Below are 7,613 nucleotides of genomic sequence, written 5' to 3' on the forward strand. Positions count from 1 at the left end.
TTGTTGAATAATTATTTTTAAGTTCTTTCAAGATGCCTCCAAAATGGAAGGGGAGAATAAGGGTGTTCCCCTCACTACTCCCTCCATCTCCAATTCAACAAGAAATTGTTCGTTTCTTGTCAGCGCCTGCATTAATTCCAGCGACCAAGGATACCGCTGGCTCAGGTACTTTGGGAGGAGTATCAGACTCCATGGAGGAGGCATCGCTGAGTCCGAATCTTGATAGACCACCGTAGTGCAGGGTAGCAGAGAGTCTTCAAGTGGACTCACCAGAGGAACTCAATATAATTGAGTCACAACCCCAGACTAAGAACATCATAGGTGGGGCTGGAAATGAGATACAAGTACAAGTCTCAACTGGTGACTCCATAGAGACTTTAAAGCGCCCTGCAGTGGTAACATTGGAGCTGCTTTGGGACATTATGACCAAAATGTCTATAGACATAAAAGGGTTAGACAGGAAGGTGGACACAATGGCAGGGAAAGGTCAGCAGGACATTATGGAAATCCGTGATAATGTTAAAAAATCTGAGGAAAGAATTAAACTACTAGAAGACAGGGAGAAAAAGAACTTGGAATTTCAAGCTATGGTAGCAAAAGACAGAGACTCATTATCTAGAAGAATTGAAATTTTTGAAAATAATAGTAAACGCCTAAATCTTCGTTTGCTCAACTTCCCTAGGGTGGCTGGGCAGACATTGATAGAAACGTTAAAGATATTCTTGATAGAAGTATTGAATTTCCTAGAAAATGAAGTTCCAGTTATTAGTCACTGCCATTTTCTTCCTAAGAAAGATCCAAACTTAACGACAGAGGAGATGCCCTTTCAGGGCAATCTCACAAATTTCCTTGAAAGTACTAACAATTTGATAATTGATAGGGGAATACTAGTGGTATCTTTTCTTAATTTATCTGATCTTAATAATGTCATGAAACAATACTTTGGTAAGTACCCTATCACGTTTCATGAAAGTTTGGTAAAGATATTCCCTGATTTATCAATTACAACACAGGTAAGAAGGAGAGAGTTTCTGTTATATAGACAAGAAGTGATAGTGATGGGATTTACATTCACCCTGCGATATCCCTGCAAATGTGTGATCAAAAAACAACAGGATGTATACATCTTCTTTGTCCCTGATCATTTAAAATCATTTGTTGAACAAAAGAGAGTAGATGTAATTCCCATACAGGCCAGTGAAGAAGCATAAGTTATATGCAGGAATACAATGTTAATCTAAGTTAATATTTCTTTTATATCTCCCAAATTTCCATTAGGCCTATGGTTAGAAGGTAATGACTGAAAAGTTTCTGTTTGATTATATCATAATTAGACTATAAATGATTATGTAAGTTTGATTTGTGATTTTGAGATATTGTTATGGTTATAGCTTAATAATTATGTTTATTTACATGTCTAATATGAAAAATCAATAAACATATAATTATAAAAAAGAATGGAATAATTATCCAGAATCAATGAACTTGTTTAAGAAATATGTTTTCTAAAATTTTTTAAAGAAAAGGATGATTTGATTATAGAGCAATAGTTATTAAGATCGCCAGCATCAAGATTATCTTTTTTCAAAATAGATTTAACAGTAGTAGTCTTTAAAGACTTTGATACCGCTACTGAGGCAGTGCACGCAGTCTTTGAATCTGATTCTGATGAAGAAACTTCTTGTATGGAATTCCTTGAAGAGGAAATTACAGAGCTATTAGCTGAAGAAAGTTTTGGAGGATTAGTTACTACCATCTTAGCCTCCACTTCAGTGATAGAGGGGACAGAGGAAACTGTGATGATAGTGAGAAAAGGCAAGCAGCACAGGTAGAGAACATGATATATGCCCCTAGCATTGTTTCTCAGGGTCCACCTTCTACCTTAACTCTAGTGCCAGCATCTACCCCAAGGATGTACAAAAGGGATCATAAAAGAAATCTATGATCTGGAGGCACTACAAACTCAGAGAGGACCCAAGTTTGGTTCAGTGTATTTACTGTACTGAGGATATCCACCAAGGCCAGCAAATGTGGCATCTTACACATGCTGGTATGCTGCATCACCTGCAGAAGCAGCATCCACTAGCACTGGCATCTGGAGAGGATGGCAGTACTAGCCAGGAGACTTCTTCTTACAGTCAGAGGAAAGTGGTTGAAAAGATGGTGCTCCCCAAGCTTTTCCCATGCCTTTGGACCCTTTCATTAGTCAAGTGGCAGGCCAGCACTTCCCTGCCATGTGTCAGAAGTGACAGCCCACCATGGAGGAAATGGGGTGGCGTTCGGTAGCACTATCTTGAGACAGACAGCATCAAAAGTTGAAACCAAGAGAATCAGAGAAATGATTGCCCTTAATGACCAAACCCTGCAGGTAGTGGAGAACATGGATTTTAAGCATTTGCTGCAGGTGTCAGCCCTGAATTACAAAGTCCTTTCCAGGACGACATTTAGTAAAAAGGTCATCACCAGCCTGTACAACCAGTGGCATAATCACTGCTAGCTAAAGAAGAGGGGAATAGAGTGCATTTCACCAGTGATATCTGGACTTCAACAAACGCTACACACTGATGGCAATGGTCAAAATATGGTGAAGGCAACTGAGGATTTCAGAGTATCCAATGTTTTGCACACACTGCACCTGTCAGTGAAGAATGCCCTGGGGCTAAGGTCCAAGGTCTGTAAGAATTAATGTCTTTAGGAGCTCTTAGACAAGTGCAGGAAAATAGCAGAGCATGTCCACAGAAGCTTCTCCTTGAAAAGCAGGATGAATTTGGCATGACTTACAAGCATCTCATTCCAGATATTAGCACCCATTGGAATTCCACTATATGATAGAGATGAGCTTCGTTTTTCTGGCTCGGGGCGGGTTTCGGTTCGAGCGCTTCGTGGGAAAACTCGAAACTGGAACCTGAACCCGAAACCATAAAAACGAATAAAAAAAAAAAACACGAATCAGGAAAAAAAACCACCCCAACCCTTAAATTTTACTTTCTTAACCCCCCCCCCCCCACCACCACCACCACCACCACCATCCCGATCCCTCGCCAAGACTTACTAAAAGTCCCTGGTGGTCCAGCGGGGTCCCGAGAACGATCTCTCCCTCCATGCCGTCGGGTTGTCAGGCCTGCTATGACTCAAAATGACGCCGATAGCCTTGCCCTTACGATGTCACAGGGGCTACCGGTGCCATTGGTCAGCCCTTGTCACGAATGCACATCTGTACTATATGATGCTGTAGAGGTTAGTAGAATAGCAGACACCCTTTCATGATCTGTCTCTGGAAACAGAGACTGGTGTGCATTGACCCCTTGGGGATAATGATTGGATTGTGATGAGGCAGCTGGTACAAATTCTGAAGCCCTTCCATGATGCCACGTAGGATCTGAGTTCCAGAAGTTCCACTCTGGGTGAGGTTATCCTATAGTAAATATTTTGGAGGAAACTTTAGAGGACTTCGGTGAGCACAAGGGAAAGAAAGAAGAAGTGTTGTAGTTTGTGGACTCCTTGAAGCAGCAGGTAAAATAGAGACTGAAACCTCTTATAAAAACAATACATACAAGCTTGCCACACTTTGTAATCCAAGGGTGAAAGGGAATTTCTCTCTCCAGTCCTGGAATCTCACATTCATGAAGGAGATGCTGGTAGCTAGGGTATGAACAGGAGCGCCAAAGGCAGAGGCACAGTGAAGATATAGCGCAGGACAGAGTAGCCACCTCAGAGAGTAGTGCAAACAGGAGCAGCACCTTGTCAGCTACCACTTCCTCCCCCACTTCAATACACCTAAGCCACATTGCCTGCAAAGAATCATCTCTTCTGTCACAGGCTATAGCTAAAGCATCTAGCAAGAGAGACCCTTGACTCACTCCAGTAAAGGAAAACCCAGCACAAATTTCTGTGACACACTATCCTGCAGATCTCATTAAGGTCATGAGCACAGATCCACTGGTATACTGAGCACATAAGTCTGCAGTCTGACCCAAGCTAGTCAAGCTGGGTCAGTGCAATCTTTCCTGCTCACCAACCAGTATACCCAGTGAATGTGTCTTCTCAATGACAGGGGACATCCTGAGCCCACATCGCTCAAGGCTGGCATCAGTGTTGATGGAAAAGCTGGTCTTTTTGAAAATGAATCTGCCTTTGTTTAGGTTTCCAGAATTTCCATGCAAGAAGCAAGATGAATGAAAGCATCTTGAAGCTCTTGCTGCTATCGCTCTGCCTACCTGCCATGCCAATGAAATACCACCTTGGGGGTCTTGCTGTTACTGCTTTGCCTACCTTCTATGCCCTAGCTATACCACTTTAGGAATCTTGCTGTTACCGCTCTATCTACCTGACATGCCCCTAAAATACCATATTAGCGGATATGCTGCTACTGCTTTGCCTGCCTTCCATGCTCCAGATATACCACATTGTTGTCTTACTGCTACCGCTCTGCCTACCTGTTATGTCCTGATATCTCTCCTTGGGCACCATACTGTTAATATGCCTGCCTGCCATTTCTGTGATGCATCAGCATAGGAGTTTTGGTGCCTCCATGTTGTTTGCTGTTTGGATCTCAGCATAGTTATTCCACCCTGTTACTTTGTTGGTAATACAGGCCTGTTTTGTTCCCTGGAAAAATAAAATACAAGTTTCTCCTCCCACCCCCACCTCTTTTCTGGTTTTCTATCATGCTGTCAAGGCCTAGCTAGGCCTTTAGGCTGTTTGTGATTGACCAAATTCTATGCTGGGTGCCACACTTGCTTCCGCTTTGCCCCTCTTTCCCAGCCTTAAGTGGGTAGGGGAGGAGGTTTCATGCCACTGCTGTTGGTAGCCTTTGTCCCTCTTTTGCAGCCTTGGGATGATCTGGCCACTCTTGCTGCTGTTTTGCTCCTCTGACAATGCCTTGGAGAACTCCTGCTATTGCTGGTAGCATTTTGCCTCACTGTGGATCCTTGGGTTCTTCATGCCACTTTTTAAATCACACTAACATAGCCTTCACCCTTCTGATGATGTTTACCCACCAGTTTCGTTAGAAGTGATTATAAAATCCCAATGTGGAAGCCTAAAATATCCTGCATTGCTTCCTCTTTGAGTAGAATGGTAAACAAATAAACAAATAAAATGAACAAATAAAAAGGTTTCTTTCAAATGAAAAACATTTAACAAATGACTGTAGTTTATGAAATAAATGAACAAACCAAAATAAATTTCTTTACTCTGCACATGCTTAAAGGTGAATTTTAAAAGCCCGGTGTCCACATTAATTAGGGGATGTGTGAAGAAGTCGGGTTTGTGTGCACTGACCGTATTTTGAAAAGTGCCTAGATATGTACCTAAAACCTGCTCCACGCACACTTGAAAAGTTTCCAAAAAGGGGTGGGGAGTTGGTGTGGTCTGGTAGGGCATGGGTGTTTCGGGGCTGTTCAAGAGATTGCGTGTAAATACTTACATGCCCCAGCGCCTGCCTAGGTCCCCTACCATGTAACTTTACTTCTGCTATAAATGATGTATAAGTTATAAAATAAAAGGATCAAGCCATTTCTGAGGGGTTTAAAGGGTCTGAGATAACTGAAGGGAGTGTAGGCTATCAAACCAGGACCTAGCTGTTAACTGGGTGAACTGGTGGATAAACTGGTAAACTGGAAATGGCATGGGTGTGTGCCCCTCTTAAAATCCCCCAACCTATGTGGTAGACATGGGATTTACATGCCCATGCATACACCCACTTAAAATTTGGCACACATGTGTGCATGGCCAGGCTATCTTATAACATATGCTCATATACACGTGCAAGTTATAAAATGGCCGCATCCCTGGAACGTGCCGATGCATATGCACTAATGTGCATCCTTGTGCCACTTTGAAAGTTACCCTCCCTGTCTACAGACCCTTGATATATACAGACCCTAGATATATACAGACCCTTGATATATACAGACCCTTGATATATACAGACCCTAGATATATACAGAAGGTGATTTTTAGCCTTTGTGAATTAGGATAAACATCAAAACCAAATTCATTTCAGCACTACAACTCTCTGATGTTACTAAACAAGAATATGTGTACATAGTTATAGTGAATAGTTCTTGAAAAATGGGCAACATTTAAAAGCTATATCTCAAGAGATATTTAAAATCAGTCCATCTCAAAAATGACATTTAATGTAAATACTCTTGTTTCACTATTTTGTGCTTTTGTTCTTTTAGCTCCCTGCTTTAGGAATAAACTCCTCTTGGAAAGCCAACACACTATAACTGAGCATTTTCTGTAAGGCACCCCCGACTAGGGCACTATATAAATAAATACATACATTTTTTGAAATGGAAAACAACGAGAGGTACCAGTAAGCCAGTTTCTTTCACTGTTCTCTGTGGTTACAGAGATTAAACTCCACAGCTTTTGGAAAGACATGAAAAGCGGGCTTAATAAGTTGGTTTCCTTCAGTCTTCAACAGCTGGAACAGCATCTGTTTTCTTTTTCTAACTGAAAAACATGTACCAGCTTTTAATGAAGAGCTGCAAGTTAGCTAGTTAACTGAAAACATAGTAAATAATGGCAGATAAAAACCACAATGGTGCATCCAGTCTGCCCATCCTCTTTTGGTAGATGTGCACATAAAATTCTCAAATGCAACCCAATACCAACTCCCCTCTTAGATCTTCTAGCTGATCTCTCATCTTTCCCCGCATATCTGTCCCGAACATGGCCAAGGCCATTACAGTCATTACCGTTTTGGCCTCCCCACTATTAATATTAGTAGTAGTAGTAGTAGTAATAAAAAGTCTTGCAGCCACAACTTCAAAGATACAAATCTATTCAGGGCAGATTACATGTTAAAATCCATATACCTTAAAACAATAAAATATGACATAATACATAAAATACATAATTACATTAAAACAACAAATACCAACACTTATTTGTATGCCTCTTTAAATAAAAGTTTTCCACTGCTTTCTGAGCATACTTAAGTCATTTTCATGCCTTAACACCTCTGGAATAGTATTCCACAAAACTGGTGCAGCCATGGAAAAGGCTCTCGCCTGAGTTTGTGCATGCCTATAATCCCCTAAAGATGGCACTGTAATAAATTTGTCCATACAGGAATATACCACTTAGGCTTGTACCTTAAAAAGCAGCTATCATCTGAATATAGTAAATTATGTATTATCACTAGCATTCTAAATTTAATTGTGCTTCTTACAGGAAGCCAGTGTAATTGTCAAAGGAATGGAGTTATATGTTCATATCAACGCAATCCACATAAAATATGGCCTCCTGCATTTTGTAATAATTACATTTTGTTTTATGAAAATAAAGTCATTTTCTAACATTTATGTGTCCAGTTAATTAATTACATTTTTTTTTGAGGAGGAAGAGATGTTAATGATGGTGCCAGAAAGGGAGGAGGAGGCTAGAGAAAAGGGGAAGAGATCTTGCGAATGGGGAGAGAGGGGGGATCTCAGAAGAGGATACTGGAGAAGGAATCTCAGGCAACAGGGGCAGAGGAATACAGGTTAGAAAGTAAACAGAGATGCAGAAGAAGGGGAGGATAGGGGAATCAGGGAACAGAGGGAAAGAGAATGAGTGGAGGAGAAGTAAAGGGGATCAAGGGAGGGGACAAGAAAGAT

This window comes from Rhinatrema bivittatum, chromosome 2 (assembly GCF_901001135.1).
Source record: "Rhinatrema bivittatum chromosome 2, aRhiBiv1.1, whole genome shotgun sequence".
Lineage (NCBI taxonomy): Eukaryota > Metazoa > Chordata > Amphibia > Gymnophiona > Rhinatrematidae > Rhinatrema > Rhinatrema bivittatum.